The sequence below is a fragment of the Miscanthus floridulus genome, chromosome 7 (genome assembly GCF_019320115.1).
Source record: "Miscanthus floridulus cultivar M001 chromosome 7, ASM1932011v1, whole genome shotgun sequence".
Lineage (NCBI taxonomy): Eukaryota > Viridiplantae > Streptophyta > Magnoliopsida > Poales > Poaceae > Miscanthus > Miscanthus floridulus.
In genome coordinates this window covers 11,849,402-11,868,572 of record NC_089586.1, presented here as the reverse complement: position 1 = coordinate 11,868,572, position 19,171 = coordinate 11,849,402, and the positions used below count along the sequence as shown (strand labels likewise).

The 19,171-nt window shown below is 47.5% G+C and overlaps 1 long non-coding RNA gene across 2 annotated transcripts; it reads right to left on the bottom strand.

The window, feature by feature from the left end:
• Positions 1-11,257: 11,257 nt before the first annotated feature.
• LOC136462564 (uncharacterized) lies at positions 11,258-12,503 on the bottom strand. Of its 2 annotated transcripts, none has more exons than XR_010760753.1 (3): positions 12,334-12,503; positions 11,516-11,576; positions 11,258-11,374 (listed from the first exon to the last, which is right to left on the bottom strand). It is a non-coding gene; the product is annotated as an uncharacterized lncRNA (long non-coding RNA). The 2 variants fall into 2 exon arrangements; XR_010760754.1 differs by having other exon boundaries at positions 11,300-11,418.
• Positions 12,504-19,171: the final 6,668 nt, after the last annotated feature.

The window sequence follows — 19,171 nt, the reverse complement described above, 5'->3', positions numbered from 1 at the left end:
AGAATCAGCCTAGTTGACGACGGTCAGCAAGGAAGGCAGATCTTGTGGTTATGTAAAACCTCTGCAGAGTGTATGGTTAATCGATCGATACATGTGCCGACTTGTCGGCTATGGACCTTTCCTGGGTTTCGCTTAAACTAGATAGTGAGATGAGTCCTTCTCTTTCTTTCCCCGTGAGAGAGTGTCGGCCGTAGCCAGGGGCTACGGACCTTGAGACAGAGCCGAGAGGGAGTTGGCCTGTCGACTGAGCGATGGTATGGTTATGGTATGGTGACGGTGTGGTGACGGTGGTATATCGACCCCAGGATCAAAACCTGGCTCTGGAATGGAAATGGGGTGGAATGTATGTAGGAATGGTGTTAAAAGTTGACTATACTTTTATATATACTTGATATGCTAAATGCATAGGAAACCCCAGCCTTATAGGTTCCTTTTAACTATATCCAACTTGCATCCAATTTCCACAAAGCAATGCACATAGGGTTGGGAGTGGCCAGTACGAATCGTACTGATAAATTTTGGCACACAGGTTCTGCTGAGGAGTATAGCTCCGAGGAGTTTGACGGTTGAGGGATTCGTTCCTATGCTCAAGTTTGGCGATCTTATCTTCAAGCTGTTCTGAATGAATGCTACTTTTGATTCCGTCAATGCGGCGATGTAATAATTTATGTAATTCCGCACTATTTGTACTCTGATATTATCGTTGTATGGATGTGATATTCGACTGAAATTTGGGTAATATGATCTACAACGGTCTTATTACACTTCGACGCTGTTCATTTTCCTTCGCAGAAATCGGGGTCGCTTCAAATCTTAGGCACAACTGCCTTTCCAGCATCGGCCTTATCCTGAACAGCCTTCACAAGCATGTCTGGGACCACCCGGCGCCCGTACTTCACCTCGAGCTCCTCGTAGACTCGGTTAAGACGGGGCATGCGACCATTGGTTGCAATCCGGGAGGTATATACTCCCTCCAAAATGTTGCCGAGGATCTCGTAGGCCAAGCCCTCGACGCATGCCAGAATCTCGATGGCTCAGTCTCAACCCTCGGCCTTGCTAAGGCCAAACCGAGGGAATGTCATGCCATCCTCTCCTACCCGAAAAATGGCAACTTCACCATCTCGAAGGTCACCTCCCTCGTAGCATAATGGCTCAAAGGCCAAATCTCAGCACTAAGAAATTCTTCGATCAAGTCCCGGCCTCTGCAGTAACGAACGATATACCCGAAGGCCTTATTGCAGGCATCCCGTCCCTTGCACTCCTCAGCTCTAACACGAGATGAAGGCCCTCATTTCCTCTATCGTCGACGTAAGAGGAAACCTAAAAACCTCATTGCCGTTCACATCCTTAGAAGTAAGTCTCGGGGTCTTTGCGTAGTACCAGTAGCACATCTAGTCATTGCTTGGGCCACCAATTGCGCTGAGCGAAGGAAATCTCATGCTTCTGCTCACCCTTCTGAGTCCATCGGGGCATAAAACTGCAACTGCCATATTGCACCTCCTTCGACACCCTCCTGATGGTGACCTTCTTTGGCTGGCGCTAAAGCTCGTAATGAGCGCAGGAATAGTCGATATCAGCCTCTACATTGAAGGATACTCACGCCCAATAAAACTCCGCCAACGCTAAAACATTGTTTGGGGTCAGCTAGTGGAGTTGCAAGCGAAAAGACTCTAGCACCTGCCTCAAAAATCTAATCGGGGTCATGCGAAGTCGCAGATGAAAAAAATCCATGAACACAACCACTTCATTCATATCTGGCTCGGGCATTGTCTCGCCCTTGTGAGACCTAGCCCGACCTTCGCGAAACCACCCCAGAGCCTCATAACTTTTCAATACCTCTTCGGTAACAAGACAAGGCCTAAAATCATAGGTTCTTGCAGCTTCATCCTTACCACCTCTGCCCTAAACCAACTCCCTAGGGCTAGCTTCAACATCATCCAAATACTCTTCCACATCTTGAGTCCTAGCACTCGTCATCATTGACCGCTCATAACGCAAATGCCAGTCTTTAGCTTTGACGGCAAGAAGACGAGATGACGGACCAGAAACGTAGCCACCTTCGAAGCTCAAACCTTCGAATAGAATTTCTCAGACGTAGGCTAGAGACTGCTAAAGCGAAGGACTCTTTAAATGCACCAAAAGAGATTGGGGGTACCTCCGATTTACAACCCTCCTTTTATCATCACCCAAGCAATGGTCCAACTTCAGCCACATCACGGTCAAACTCCCGCCCGGTCATTTTAGTTATAGTGCGCCTGGCAGACCAATCGGCGAGACACATGTCAAAAGTAAAAGCAGCACTGGTGTGACACAAATGAGCCCGGGGGGAGGAGAACCCTCGGAGCTAAGGCCTAGCGTCGAGACTCGAGGATCAGGGCTTACCTACGTCTAACCCTATCGTCAAAGGGGAACTACTATTGGGGAGCGAAGGTTAGGCCTCAAAGATTCTCCAGCTAACGCTAATACAATTCCCCAAATCCTTCATGATCACAGGAACGGTGGAGGTGCCTTCATGACCTGATGCCCCCAGAGGCCGCGCAGAAGGGGATAGCGAAGGAAGGAGGACACCCAATGAAGGTCCAAGGCGAGGGTGATGTACCAGATGACCGAAGCCTCGACTGAGCTAGCGAAGGCCGGCCACATGTCGGGCCTTTGCCAGGTCACCGAAGGCCCTAGACAACGACTCCCTCGACGGATGCGGTCAACCTTCGACTCACTGCTGAGGCAAGCTCGGGGCAACACCACCAGTGAAGGTGGTGCCCGGGTGACCCATGCGAGGCTCCATGAGGGAAGGCGATGGCCACAAGAGAATAGGCCCCCTAATGCCCTTCAGGGGGAATCATGTACATAAGGAAACATTCTAGGATATGCCCTTAAGGGAAATGCATATAACCATACTCTATAAAAGGGGACTCAGATCCCAATAAAGAGACATCACTTTTTGGCTTGAAACTCTAGAAGTCCCCACCTCGGAAGTGGTGTGGTGACTAGGTGAAGGTCCCTGATCTGCGCCTGAAGCCTTCGCCACTGAAGGCCGAGCGGCCTCACGCCCGGTTGACCCTCCCTATCGGGAACCCGTTCTCCAGACAACCATAACAATAGAGTTCACTCTTATGGAAGTTGATTTTAAGCCACAATTGCTCAAAAAGTACTTAACACTAGTTTGAAATTTTTGGCATCATTTAGATCATGTTGCATAACAAGGATGGTGTCATCCCGCTTATTGGAGTATTGAGAGTCCATCATCCACTAAAAGTGGAATGACCCTCCTGATATCTCCATTCGCCTTGGCTCTTTCAATGAGAACCACCAATATATCAGCTACTAAGTTGACAAAAAGAGAGATAAGGGATCTCCTTGTCTAAGTCCTTTCTTAGTCTGAAAATAGTGGCCAATGTCCTCATTCACCTTAATTCCCACACCATCCCCTCTCACAATTTTGTTAGTCCATTTACACCATAATGGTGTAAATCCTTTCATTCTCAATGTTTGTTAAAGGAAAGACCAATCAATCTTGTCATACACCTTCTCAAAGTCTAATTTACCATCGAATTTTTTCTTGTGCAGCTCACGAACGGTTTCATGTAAAATGACGACACCTTCCATGATATTTCTACTAAAGCGGTTTGGGACGGTCTTATAACCTTTTCAGGCACTATAGCCACCTTATTTGCCATGACCTTAGCTTGGTGAAAATCTTAAAGCTTACATTGAGTAAATAAATGGGACAAAATTGTTGAATTTGTTTAGCTTCTTTTTGTTTTGGTACTTGTGCGATATTACCAAAATTGAGGCTGAAGAGTGGTAGAGTACCTTTGTGAAACTCATAAAAAAGGGCCATTAGGCCTCCATTGATGAGTTCCAAGAAGGCTTGATAAAAATCGGCGGGGAAACCATCTGATCCTGGCGCCTTGTTATATATGTTCCATTTGAAAAATGGCCTTCTTACCTCCTCTGTGGTAAAGCACGCATAGAGAATATCATTATCTACCTCAGAGACTTGAGGGATATCCTCTCTATTGGATACTATCATGGTGAAATTATTCTCCTCGGAGGCACCAAAGAGGCCTTTATAATAGTTAGTGATGTAACGTTTTAAGTTTTCACCACCTTCTATGAGCCCCATCTCTTGTTCAAGTTGGAATATCCTTATCTTCCTATGCTTACCATTTGCCACTGGTTGGAAATATTTGGTATTACAGTCGCCTTGTAACAGCTTAGTTGTCTTGGTTCTTTGATACCGTACCATTTTATCTCCTCTCTTGTAGTAGCAACTGAGCTAACCGTTGTTTTAAACAATGTCTGAATTAAATTTCTGTAGTACGCAGATGATAGGCTTTATTATAGCCTCTACACCTAGGTACTATACAGCGACGACAAAAGCTACTCACTCGGTTGCTCCAAGGCAGTACTCGCCAAGCATGAATCAGAACACCAAAGCGCGTACGTACGTGTCACATATTCACTGAGACTGCCATGCATTTTAGAACAGTGTTCAATTGAACCGTCGATTTCCGATATAGGCATATACACGTCGCCGTGCACGTAAAATTAAGACCAGATAGGAAAAGACAAGGTCGACGATGTATCCATTCAATCCCGATGAGGCTGCCCGCTGCCATGGGTGAAACCGATGCTCCATCGCCCCATTGCCAACCCTATAAATAATGGCCACACCTGACCAGCTGCTTCATCATCCGTTATCACGCAAGCGCACCCACAACTGCATTGACTTGGGGTCGCCAGCCAGCTAGCCGAGGGTGAGAGATCATCCACCAAAGCTATGGTCAGGCGCTTGCCGGCGGCGGCGGGCAGCACCGACGATGATGGGGGCAAGCTGAAGTCGTCGTGGCCGGAGATGGTCGGGAAGCACATGGTGGAGGCGGCTTTCATCATCAAGTCGGAGAGGCAGGACGTCGTCTTGGAGTTCCACACCGCCGACGACCCCCAGCCGCCGGACTTTGACGCCCACCGCGTCTGCGTCTTCGTCGACGCCAACTTGATCGTCGTCAGGACACCCGTCGTCGGCTAGCTAGGCCGACGACGTGCGTCGACGTTCCCTTCAATTTACGGGTACACAAAGATCTATGATTAGTTGGACGTACTGTACGTGTGACGGTGTGTGATGAGAACGTGTGATGGATCGAAATAAGTATATTTACCGTACGAGTGATGTGCATGCGTGCGTAGAGTACTAGGGTGTGCAAAATAACGCTGTACCTGTGTGTACCCGACTGGTGTGTGTTGATTCAGCCTTCATCGCTATGGATATTTATATCTATATCTGTATTTGTACTCTATATCTATACCTCATATTGTAGCTTGATTTCGAGTTGGACATCAACACTACTGGACACGACTGATTTGCCGAGTGCAAAAAGCTTTGCCGAGTGCTTTCTGTCGGGCACTCGGCAAAGACAATCTTTGCCGAGAGCCGGACCCAGCGGCACTCGGCAAAGATAGGCCGTCGGCAAATCTACCTTTGCCGAGAGCCGGACACTCGGCAAACTTTAGCCGTCGGCAAAAATTTTCCTTTGCCGAGTGCCGGGCGCTCGGCAAAGATTGGCCGTCGGCAAAAAAATCTTTGCCGAGTGCCGGGCACTCGGCAAAATTTGGCCGTCGGCAAAGGTGGCCGGCGTGACGGCGGCCACCTGCTGTCAGCCTTTGCCGAGTGCCCCGCCGTTAGGCACTCGGCAAAGGGTTTTTTAATTTTTTTTTGGCACTCGGCAAAGGCTTCTTTGCCGAGTGCCCCATTTTTTTTCTGGGGCCTTGCTACAGTAATTAAAACTCCATTTCAAAATTTGGGACAATTTTGAGTTTTTTACTATATTTCCTTAATTATTTTTGTTTCGTTGAATTTTTCCGACTATTTTAAATTTGAACTGCATGTACATGAAATAATAGAATTTGGTCATTCAAAAAATAGTATTCATGATGTTTGGCGTATGTTGAGGCCGTATCCAGGAACTCGCATGAAATTACGAGCATCTTGTTGTCGTAACATGATGATGTACTTGCGGGAAAAGTGTATTTAAATTATATAAAATCTAAACGAAGTCCAAAAATCATGAAACTTGTCGAGGTGTCTTGTTATCGCATGTGGAGGCCGTGGTAAAAAATTGAGAAAGTTTGGAGCAAGTTATGACGTCGGATGCCTAAAAGCCAGACATCTCCCCGGCGCCCCCGTCCCACGCTCCTTGCCCCCGTCCCGGCGGCGCTCGCCCCAGCGCCCAGCCGGCGCTCCCGCCCGGCCCCGGTGGCCCAGCGCCCCCACCCCGGCGGCTCCGCGCCTACGCCCCGGGTCCCCGGCCGCCGCCCCGAGCTCGCCGGCGCCCCGGGCTCCGAGCTCCCCGGGGACAGTGACCCGGCCGGCCCCGAGCCGCCCAGAGCTCCCCCGTCCCCGAGCTCCCCCGCCGGCCCCGAGCTCCACCGGCCCCGCCGTGCCCTGCGGCCGGCCAGCAGAGGGATAAGGAGAGGAGCAAGAGGAAGAAAGAGAAGGGGGAGGAGGAAGAGGAAGAAAGAGAAGGAAAGGAGGAAGAAAGAGAAGGGGAGGAGGAAGAAGAGGAAGGTGCCGACCCGACCGCCCATCGATCCTCACGCCGTTCCGACCGCCTGTTGATCCTCGCGCTGCTGCGGTCATCCCCGCCGTCGTCGTCAGCCCTCGCTCTTGCCGTTCTTGCCACCAAGGTAAGCCCTACCCTTGTAGTGTTAGTAGTAGTAGTAGTTAGTAGTAGTTAGTTGTAGTGTTAGTAGTAGTAGTTAGTAGTGTTAGTTGTAGTGTTAGTTGTAGTAGTTAGTACGGTTAGTTGTAGGGTTAGTAGTAGTAGTAGTTAGTAAATAGTAGTAGTTAGTAAGTAGTAGTGGTTGTTAGTAGTAGTTAGTAGTGTTAGTTGTAGGGTTAGTAGTAGTAGTAGTTAGTAAATAGTAGTGGTTAGTAGAAGTAGTTGTTAATAGTTAAGTAGTTCTTAGTATTAGTACTGTTAGTAGTTAAGTAGTTGTTAGTAGTAGTGTTAGTAGTAGTTGTAGGGTTAGTAGTAGTAGTAGGTAGTAGTGTTAGTAGTAGTTAATTGTAGTGTTAGTAGTAGTAGTTAGTAGTGTTAGTTGTAGTGTTAGTTGTAGTAGTTAGTAGTGTTAGTTGTAGGGTTAGTAGTAGTAGTAGTTAGTAAATAGTAGTAGTTAGTAAGTAGTAGTGGTTAGTAGTAGTAGTTAGTAGTGTTAGTTGTAGGGTTAGTAGTAGTAGTAGTTAGTAAATAGTAGTAGTTAGTATGTAGTAGTGGTTAGTAGTAGTAGTTGTTAATAGTTAAGTAGTTCTTAGTATTAGTACTGTTAGTAGTTAAGTAGTTGTTAGTAGTAGTTGTAGGGTTAGTAGTAATTGTTGTTGTACTACTTCAATACTTTCATCTGCATGGAAAGAGAACTAAAGTACATGGCTCCTCTTGATATATTGGTGGTTGTTGGCCTTCGTGCCCATGTTTGGTATATATGTGGTTGTTGGCCTTTGTGCCATGTTTTTTGTAGGTTTTGGGAACCTCCCCGTGCAGGGGAGGTGCTGCCAAAATTTTGAGTCGACACTAACCATTTTTTGCCCTTTTTTGTAGGAGGACCTGTGGGAGGGACTCGATGACCCCGATCGTCTTCGTCGGCGCTGTGGGTCTTCCTGCACCGCGTCGACTCTCCACTGCCCCGCTACCCTGACCTCACCGGCACCCTAGGTATAACCCCTCTATCCATATGTGGTCTTTGGTCGCGTAACCTAGTTAGGTGTCTCCCGTCTGAAAGAGATACGCCTGGAGGTATGCAGATCTTTGTATATCTGCGACCGTATCTGTTTTGGATTGTTCACGTTTTTTGGACAGCCCATGGATGCGTAGATGGGTTAGTTTCCATGGTCCACTCTAGTCCGAGATGGTGTTTCGGCATCACCCCCTGTTGTTCTCCGGATACACACTCTCCCTTGTAGGACGTGTATCGAGAGAACAGTAGGGTGGTGCTGCCGAAATTCTGTCTCGAATAGGAGCGGAGCATGGAAACTAACCTCATCTATGCATCCGCGGGTGGGATTAGGACCTATCCTCACCTATTAGAGAGTAGGGACACCGCGTAGATGCAATTGATGGTCACCTATGGAGATGTTATATATGCTAGAGGATGGAGGACCGTTAGTGGATGTACATGGGCCGGACAAGTCAGGGTGATGTCAGCATTGAATGGATGAACAAGACCGATCGTTTCTTGAAGCGTGCATTTGACAAGGCCGCTAGATACTCGAAAATGGCTTTGTGTCCCTATAGCAAGTGTGGTAATAGGAGAATGCAAAACCAGGAAGTCATGGGTATACATCTGCACAAGAATGGGTTTACGCCGAACTACACCCAGTGGGTCCACCATGGTGAAGCCGATCGTATGAGAGAGGAGGTGGTGAGACCACGTGTTGAGGCTTTCGATGCTGATGCCAAGGTAGCAGACATGGTAGATGATGTTCACCAAGCACAGTTTGCTGAAGGACGTGAGGAGGCAGAGATGCAGGCAGCCATAGATGTGTTCAAGTACATGATGGACTCGGCGGTGAAACCCCTTCACGTTCATTCTGAGGTCTCTCAACTAGATGCCATTAGTCGCTTGATGGGGTTGAAGTCCAATTTGAACATGAGTCAAGAAGGCTTCGATAAGGTGTTGGCCGTGGTTGGCACCCTGCTTCCAAAGGACCACATGTTGTCAAAGACCATGTACGAGGCACAGAAGCTCCTTAAAGCACTGAAGATGCCATATGAGAAGATACATGCTTGTCCGAATGAGTGTGTCCTATTTTGTGAAGAACACAAGGAGGCAAATAACTGTCCGAAGTGTAAAGCTTCCAGGTTCCTGGAGATAGAGTCTGGTGATGGTGGTGGCTAGAAGAGCCAGCTTAAGATACCCGCCCAAGTCTTACGGCACCTTCCCTTCGTGTTGAGGCTTCAAAGGCTATTCATGACCAAGGAAACCACGAAACAGATGACATGGCACAAGAATGGCAAACGGTACAATCCTGACAAGATGGTACATCCATCTGATGGTGAAGTATGGACCAGCTTTAATGACAAACATCATCTGAAATCCGATGAGGCTCGTAATGTATGTGTCACGCTGGCAACAGATGGGTTCAATCCTTATGGCATGATGGCCGCCCCTTACACATGTTGGCCCGTGTTTGTTATCCCCCTCAATCTCCCCCCTGGCGTCGCCTTTCAATGACATAACGTGATCTTGACATTGATAATTCCTGGACACCCAGGGAAGAATATGGGTGTGTTCATGGAGCCTGTGATTGATGAATTGATCAAAGCTTGGAATGAAGGGGTATGGACATACGACCGAGCTACAAAGCAAAGCTTCAAAATGTATGTCTGGTACCAATACTCCATGCATGACTTCCTGGCGTATGGGTTATTCAGTGCCTGGTGTGTTCAGGGGAAGTTCCCATGCCCAATATGCTAGGAAGCTGTGAGGTTCATTTGGTTGAAGAAGGGTCACTACCCCAGGAAATTTCTTTCCTGACGGCCGACACCGTCAGGGAAAGTGGCTAATACCGTCAGGGAAAGTGATCCATGACGGTAACCGTCAGGGATAAGCCGTCAAGGATGAACTGACAGGGAAAGTCCACTTTCCCTGACGGAAATCCGTCAGCGATTGATTCCTGACGGTTAGAGCCGTCAGGGAAGATCTTCGGTGTCAGTTTTTCATCAGCCGTCACGGATACTTTCCCCGTCGGTCACCTACCATCAGGCAAAATCCAAATCTTTCCTGTCGTCTCGAAACCGTCAGGGAAAATCTAAATCTTTCCCATCGGCTACAACCCGTCAGGAGAACGTAGGATCTTTCCTGTCGGTTGCCAACCATCAGGGCTCCATAAACCATCATTTAACCATTCAAATCAGTGATTCATAGCTCATTTAATCATGCATCCTATATGTCACACTAGGTAGTCTTGGTACATATAATCAAATACTCATCATTTAATCATGCATCCACACAAGCGGTAAATGTTACACTCAGTAGTCTTGGTACATATAACCATATCTTAACATTGTACATAGATCTGATAGTACAATGTTCAACAAATCAATCTTAAGCTACATTCTAGTTGTCTTGCAAAATAAACTCAGAAGAGCGAAGCTGCAGTGCTACATATGTAAGAAATAGAAGTCAAGTAACTATCCTAACAGGCCCTGTGATGGCAATGCAGCAGCTACTGCACATGTCCGGTCCCTCTCTACAATCAAAACAAGATATATAGAACCATTCATGAGATCATCATATGTCATGGATGTAGCCATGAGATTATACTCACAGCAAGTGTAAGTAGAATCTTCTAATTGCAGTTCAGATACAAATAGAGCACTAAAACACTCAAGCTTACGTGCACTTTGTGCAGTGTAGTTTGAAATGCTAAAATAGTCTTGTAGTGTTGTCTGAAACACTAGAACAATCCTAATAAAACATGTATCTAGCACCATTGTGTTACAGAGGTAGGGGAAGACCTGGGACAGATAGAAGCAGGGAAGATGGCAAGTGAATGAAACTCACTAGCTTTGTGTATGCTTTATTATCAATTAAATTCAGGACTGCCCTTGAGTATATTATTCCACTAGTGATGCAAGGGCAGAAAATCTATATGAATCATAGAACAGTCAAATATTATTTTGGATAACACTACAGTCAGATCTTGTGTTTGCATAAGCGTCAGATCCTAAATAGGTCAACTAAGAGCAAAAATAATGTGAGCCGGTAATCTTACCATGTTTACTTTCTTCTTCCTTAAGCATGACAGGCAGTATCTCTATTTGTTTTTTATTGTCAGCAATGACCTGCAAAAAATTTGTATCAACATGATGGATGCTTCTTGGACGTTTATAATTGCAAACAGACTAAATCTTGGAAATCGATCATCTCAAGTAATGTCCTCTGTGAGTGAATAGATAATACTGTCAATGTTTTTGGAAATCATTCTTTTCTAAGTGGACATACTAAATCTTGGAAATTATTCGGTCAATGCTAAACGGCATGAAAGAAGATGGAAACAAATAACCCAAAAAGTGTTTCCTGCACAAATAGCTCATGATAGCAAAGTCATTTTCTACAGCAGATGAGCAGAGCTAGTTGTCTTCTAGAGTTCTAGTAGGATCAGTGCCAAGAACATTGAGTTGGAACGATCTGAGTTTCTATAACTTGCAGATACAAGCAAGAAGAGCCGGGGATGGGAGGGTATAGGGTGATGCTCACCACCCTTGCTGCAGCACACGCTACCAGTGCAGAGCCTCTACGCTGCCGCACCACATCCTGAAGCTGCCATGCTGTCGTAGCACATCTAGGAGCTGCCAACCAACCTGCCCTGCTACTGCACATCCGGACCCGGCAACACTAATTGTTAGTGTTCCACATCTGCACATTTGTTTCAAACAATTCTTTTATAGACCAGTTAAATAGCTAGTAGTGATAAGTGAAAATATTCTTGAACAAAGAGTATGCGGACACACACCCTTAGTTAGTTCACATGATTGCCGCAAATCACCACTACCTTCAAGCACTGTCAACGCTGCCTGGAAATGCCAAAATTCATTGTCAGCATGCCTACTGACTAAGCACTATGGTTACCTACTGACTGAACCGTTGTAATTTTTCAGAAAAGAATGTAACTAGGTCTGAAATACTTCCTTTTGACTATAAATTTTGCTTTTATGCACATAAGAACATTCATTTTTCATAATAGTAGTGCATTCTTGTACAACATAAAAAGGCTGGAATTAGAAAGAAGCACAATTCTATAAAATTGTAAAGATTATCAGCAGCTGACATGTATTGCAGAATATTTAGCTGAATCAACATATGAGATTTCAACAATGCTACTTCATCCAAGCAAAACTATCTTCCAAAACAAAAGTGTACAGGCATATTTTTAGAAACAAAAGTGCTCAGATTTCTATGAAGAGTACTTGCCCAATGTAAATTGACAAAAAATGCATGCACAAATGTTAACAAATCTATTATCCTATATGTATGTAATAAGGCACGGTCCGCACAACTCAGTAACGACAAATAGACTGCATGTCAGTTCAGCAAATGAGTGAAAAATGCAGCTGCCCAAAATAAAATTCAGTGACTATTGTTCACGTTCAGTGTTCTAGCACCTCGATGGAAGGGTAAATAAATTGCCTAAAATAATCTAAAACATTTTTCTCCTTCATGAAAGGGTAAATAAATTACCTAAAAATCTAAAAACATTCAGATCTCGTAGGCTCGTGGTGAGATGTGGATCTGCCAGGCCTTGAGTTTCTCATCCATGGCTGGGGTACATACCTCCTACAGCGCCAACATGCCTTGGACTTGAGCAGGGAGGATTAGGGCCTCGCGCGATGCTGCCGCGCCATTGATCTGCGCGGGGAGGAGGGGCTCGTGCAGCGCTGCGCCGCCGCCACGCTGTGGATCTCCACGGGGAGGAGTTCACCTCGTTGGATCTTGGGGATGTGATGGCGATGGCAACCCTAAGTGGGAAGGAAACGGAGAAGCCGTGAGAGAGAGAGAGAAGGAAGGGAAGGCAGAAGCCATGAGAGGACGTCATCTCACCGGATCCCAGGACGCGCGGCGGCGGCGGCGGCGTCCTCGCCTGCGCCGTGCCGTGCTCGCCGCCATCTCCCGAGAGAGAGAGAGAGAGGAGAGAGAGAGAAAAGAAATTTGGGGATGGGGAGAAGTCGGGTAGGTGAGGTGATAGGATAAGGTCGTGAAATTTTTACCTGGCCCGCCCATTGCCTTGCGTTCGCGCCCTTCTTTTTGCCACACCTCACTTACGCGTGGGACATGCTGTGGACTGGAGCGCGCAAGTTTGGTTTTCGGCGGCGCATGCAGTGTTCCTGACGGTGCGGGCAGCTTTCTGCCTCGGTTTAGCTCACATGCCAGGGAAGACGGAGCGCTCCTGATGGGATGTTCCCAGCCGAGGGGACTAGTCCTAGCCGTAGGGAAAGAAATGATCTGGTGTGGTGGGTGGCAAGTATTCGTTGTTCGATCAACATCGTCAATTCCTAGATTCCAACCATCCATTCCGACAAGACACCAAGAACTTTAGGAAAGGTGTTGCAGTCACGGACCCTAGACCGCACTTGAAGACTGGTGCCGAGGTTCATGCTTAGATAGATGCTCTCGTGCCCAATGAAGAAGGTGGTTTTGTGGGATATGGTGAGCAACACATGTGGACTCATAAGTCCGGCTTGACGAGGCTCCCCTATTTCGATGACCTCCTACTGCCCCATAACAGTGATGTAATGCACACTAAAAAGAATATCGCCGAGGCACTTTGGGCAACACTCATGGACACTGACAAGTCTAAGGACAACTCTAAGGCTAGAGTGGACTTGGCGACGTTGTGCGATAGACCACAGCAAGAGATGCGGCCTCCTGCATACGGCAAGAACTAGAAAAGGCCTAAGGCCGATTTCGTCTTGAAACCCGAACAAAGGAGGGAAGTACTACAATGGATCAAGGCATTAATGTTCCCTGATGGGTATGCAGCGAACCTGAGCAGGGGAGTGAACTTAGGCACTATGCGAGTCAACAGGATGAAGAGTCATGACTACCACGTATGGATTGAGCGGCTTCTTTCGGCGATGGTACGAGGCTATGTTCCTGAGCATGTCTGGCTAGTGCTTGTAGAGTTGAGCTATTTCTTCCGCCAGCTTTGTGCCAAGGCACTATCTCGGACCGTGGTTGCAAACTTGGAGAAAGTGGAACCTAAGTTGCTTTATAAGCTGGAGAAGATCTTTCCACCCGGCTTCTTCTTGTCGATGCAGCATTTGATTGTGCACCTCCCGTATGAGGCACGTATGGGGGCCCGTGTAGGCCCGTTGGTGCTATCCAATCGAGAGATGTCTAAAGGCTGTTCGCAAAAAATGTAGAAATAAAGCCAAAATTGAGGCTTCCATTGCAGAGGCTTCCATTCTAGAGGAGGTGACAAACTTCACACAGCTATACTACACAACGAACCTTCCTAGCGTGCATAATCCACTCCCTCGCTACAATGCGGACGAGAATGAATCCAACCTCAGCCTTTTCCAAGGGCAACTCGGAAGCGCAAGTGGATCGACCAATAAGAGGTTGGATAATAAAGAGTGGCGCAGTATCATGCTATATGTGTTGCAGAACCTAACTGAGGTGAAGCCGTTCATTGAGTAAGTTCTCAACGAACTTGTTTCAATACGCCATCACTATTCTACATCCAACTGATTCTTTCTCGTTTGCACAGGGAATTTATTCGTGTATCCTGGCATCAACCAAGGTGTCCTACCCCACGGCAAACCGATACCCTTCTTTCACAGGGTCCAGGAGCAGGGAGGCCTGATTTCATTTCTTGGTTCAAAACAAAGGTATTGTCCAATTTATCTCGTACCTAGTTTGAGATTTCGAGTTTCACGTACTTAATCCGGCAATCTTTCATTCTTGTGCTTGCAGGCCCAAACCAATGCAACTATGAGTAAGGAGTTGAGACAGGTTGCAAATGGCTTCGATAATAAGGTGAAAGCTTATTTAGGTTATGATGTGAATGGATATCGCTTTCACACAGCAAGCTACGAGCGAGCTCGGCCCCATCGAAAAACCACAAACAACGGAGTTTGTACTCCCGACACTGATGGCCTCGAGTATCATGGCATAATCGAAGAAATCTATGAACTTTCATTTTATGGTTCAACACCTCTTCGTCTCGTCATGTTCAAATGCCACTGGTTCAATCCTCAACTAACGAAACGGAGCCCTAATATTGGTCAAGTCGAGATTCGACAAGATTCCGTCTATCAAGGAAAAGATGTCTTTATTGTGGCTCACCAGGCCGTGAAGGTTTATTATTTGCCATACGCATGCCAAGGCAACAAGGCTCTTAAGGGTTGGTCTATTGTGCACCAGGTATCGCCACATGGTAGACTAGCTGTCCCAAATGATGAAGATTACAACTTCAACCCAAACACATATGAAGGAGAGTTCTATCAAGAAGATGGGCTACTAGGGAGGTTGGTGATAGACTTAACCGAGGCGATCGGAATGGAAGTAGACAATGAAAGGGTTGATGACGAGGAAGAAGGAGATGAGGTGCAAAATGCCAAGGACATAGAAATGCTTGAGCGATTACATTTAGACGATGACGATGAAGGCAACATTGAACCTTCGGACAGTGTTGTTTATTTGGACAATTTTGATAGTGATGACAAGACATATGATCCAGATAATCCCAATAATAATGATTACTTCTAATACATGTAATACTATGTTATTTTGTAATCGTGTTTTGTTTATTTATTTAGCATCTATTTTTAACACATGTACTAATATGTCTTGTTTGTTTCTTTTTAATTGCAGGTGATTGAACAAAGATGGCGGGCAGTTGTGTGCCAAGGAACATGAACTTGAGGTTCATGAGGGCATGCGATGCAGATCCGGATGCAGAAGAGGGGTCGTCGGACGGGAGGAGGCAGAGGGCCAAGAGCAGCGGTAGTGGCAGCGACAGCAGGAGGGGCCGGCCTCCTCTAGTCAGGCCGCGTGACGTGCCGGAGGAGGAGCGCCGTACCCTGGACTCCTCGGACGAGGAGGAGCTGGTTCGGCAGACGGACGACGAGGGATACGAGGCACAGCAGGGCGGTGAGGCTGGAGGCCAGGATCTACTTGCGTGGTCCCTCGAAACTCCCTGGGCCTCCGCTTCTTCCCCTACGCCCAGTGATCCGCCCCTAGGGGGATAGGTAAGTAACTTTAGATTTTATCACAGCTACTTCATATAACCTGTTGAAAATTATCAGAGAAACTAATAATGTTTGTTAATGACTTGTGCAGGCACTGGCTGGTTGTGTCGCCTGGTGACTCACGCAACCCCAACCACATCCTGGGTCTTGTGTGCAGGTACTTTTACCCCGGCATTGTCACGCACAAGGGGAACACTGAGCCGGCCAAATCGTGGGACCACTACAAAGATGCCCCCGACGCATGTGGAGATAAGCAGGAGCGGGTGAGGAGAGAGTTCTAGATAAGTCTCGCTCGCAGAACTTTGATCAATACATCGCATTCATTTGACTTTTTTTGACATAATGAATTGATACATTGTGTCTGTCTGCAGACTTTTTTCACATGTGAAGAGGGACAAGAGGACAGGGTGGAGAAGGTGATGGTGAAAAGTGCCAGGAAACGAATCACCGACATGCACTACGAGGAGCGCCTCACTTGCATCGTCAAGTACTACGCCACGCACCTTGGTGAGAAGATCACCAAGACACAGGCAAGACAAAGGACGCTGACTCGGAAACAGTACCTTGAGGTAAATGAAGAAGAATAATACTGATTCGTTTTGAGATTAAGTAGCTTTAATTTGGTCTTCTTACATCTCAAATTCTTTATGACATGTAGATAATTCCATGGTGGTGTGAGTCGTATCGGGACTGCTAGGAGATGATCATGGACAGGTGGTTCACGGAGGGTTATATCTAGGACCACGAGGCGGGGCGGGAGCGGCGTATGGCAGCGACAGGCCCCACACACCATCAAGGCAGCCGCAGCCTCGGCGCGTACAAGCAAGCATGGGTACGTGAATTTTTAGTATTCTGACGCTCCATTCTGCATGTTTCTTCTAATCATCTTGTTGTCTTTCTCGCAGTCGGCGTCACATGGTGGGCAGTCCATCTCTAATTTCATGGCATATGGTCTGGCCCGCAAGGGTAAGGCGACGTCCGCTGTCACCTTCACCCCGGATGACCCGCCCGAGTCCTACAGCAACCCGAGCGTCCACACCCACATCAGTTCGTACGCGTCGGAGGCAAGGTCGGTCCATGGGCCAGACTGGGATCCGAGCACCGACGACATTGATGGGACAATGGTCATGAGGCTCGGACAAGGCAAGAAGCATGGGCGGTACTGGATTGGCGATGGCACCCTTGAGCCCAGCGAGATTCCCTCCCTCTCCTAGATCCGAGCACAGACCCCGAGCGGAGGCCCGACCATACGCCAACGGCCATCCCCTTCACAGCAGCGGGTCGACGCACTCCAGGTTAGTCCCGTTTAACTCTTCGTACATTAATCTTTAAATAACTTAGTTACCTTTGCATTACTGAAACATTCGATTGAAATGTTGCAGGCCGAGAACGAGAGGATGGCTCAGGAGCTGCGGGACCTGGCGGCGAGGACCGAGCAGGCCGAGCGGGAAAGACAGGACGAGTGGGCCAAGCGGGAAAGGCAGGCCAAGCAGCTGGCAGAGATTACGACGTTCCTGCAGAACTTTGGGCAAATGCATGGTGTAGCTGTGCCGTAGTTCGCTCCACCGCTGCCGCCAGTTATAGCTAGTCCTGTGAGTATGAAACCAAATTGCTTCGACTAGTGCTTTCATTAGATGACCACTCTAACAGATGCAATCTCTTGTCCTTTATGCAGCCTCCGTCGGCGGGTTCGAATAACCCATCTCAGGCGCAAGCAGGCGACGGCACTTTTCCTTCACCAGGCACTCAGTTTCCTCCCCACCGGTAGTTTGTATCTCTTTTTCACCGCTCGATGGACATGTGATGCACTGTGATCAACTATCGACTTGTTTCGATGGATATTGGACCTATTATGCTTGTGATGTCGTGTATGTGAGATATTGTGTGATCGACATGTGATATATATGTGGTATTGCCTTTGTGATGAGATGGATGTGATATATATGTGATATATTGTGTTTGTGATGTCACAGATGTTATATATATCTCTTATATGATGTGTTTGTGAATATAGAATCAAAACAAAAAATTAGCCTCTTTGCCAAGTGCTAGGGCCAGGGCACTCGGCAAAGATTTTTTTTTTAAAAAAAATTTGCCGAGTGCCGCCCTTGACAGGGCACTCGGCAAAGAAATTACGAAAAAAAATTAAAAAATATTTGCCGAGCGCCGACCTGACAGGGCACTCGGCAAAGAAATTAATAAAAAAAATAAAAAAAATCTTTGCCGAGTGCCTCCCCGGTTGGGCACTCGGCAAAGAAATTTTGAAAAAAAAATTAAAAAATCTTTGCCGAGCGCCTCTGACATGACACTCGGCAAAGCATGTGCTAACGCAACCGGCGCCGTGACGGTCACTTTTCTTTGCCGAGTGCCGAGATTGCACTCGGCAAAGACTTTGCCGAGTGCCCGATAAAAGGCGCTCGGCAAAGAATTCTTTGCCGATGGATTTTTTATCGGATGCTCTTTGCCGAGTGCTGCCCTCGGTAAAGGCTTTGCCGAGGGCAAAGTAGCCTTTACCGAGTGCATTAGGCACTTGGCAAAGCGCCTGAATCCAGTAGTGCAACAATGAGCCGAGTTGCGAGTTGGACATACGCACGATGCAAGCAGGGACGACGGATCCAGAGGGTACGCCGGCGTACCCTCCGCGGCCGCGCGTGCACTGTCTTTTTATATCTAGCGTTGCGGCATCAAGAGCCCTCAATGTTTAGACTTGGTAACTTTGGATCGTATAATTGGCGATCACCATTCACCAGAGTCACGCCCCGCATGTGTCCGCAAGTATCGGAAACTGTGCATAGCGCTCGGCGGCCTGCGCATTGCCCACTTGCCCTACGGCCGTCGCCCCTGGCGGCAAAGATCACCGTGGTGTGTGCGCGTCGTCGGCAGACCTCAGGACGACCACCTTAACGCGCGCCATGGGGGTTCAATTAATCTACACAAGCTGCATGCGAGATCGGAGATTAACTACATGCAAAGCACCAGGGTAAACACAGCGCGTGGGCTCGTGGGAGTACATATGCATGCTACCACCGCGCCGCCGCCAGCGCCAATGAGGCGTTCCAGCCGGGCAGCCTGTTTTGATTGACTTCCTACCCTGGCCGCTGGGAGAAGGTTATGCCTGGGCATGGAGATGAACATCAGGTGATCAACAAAGACGTCAACATCTCTTCAATTAATTGAAAAGCAATGTGATGCATTTGCGTGATGTTGTTTGTTTCGGCCAATCTTTTTCATTTAACCAGTTTTTTATTGCTCTGTTTTTTGAGAAAGCATCGAATTAAGCGTCTAATATTGTTTCACAGTGATCCTCGCACGCTGCACTACACTTCAGTCCTCAGGTATTGTAACTACTGTTACTACCACTTTGGATGAAGACGTCGCCACCTCTGTTTGCGTCGTCCACGACCTCGTCCCCGTCCCGG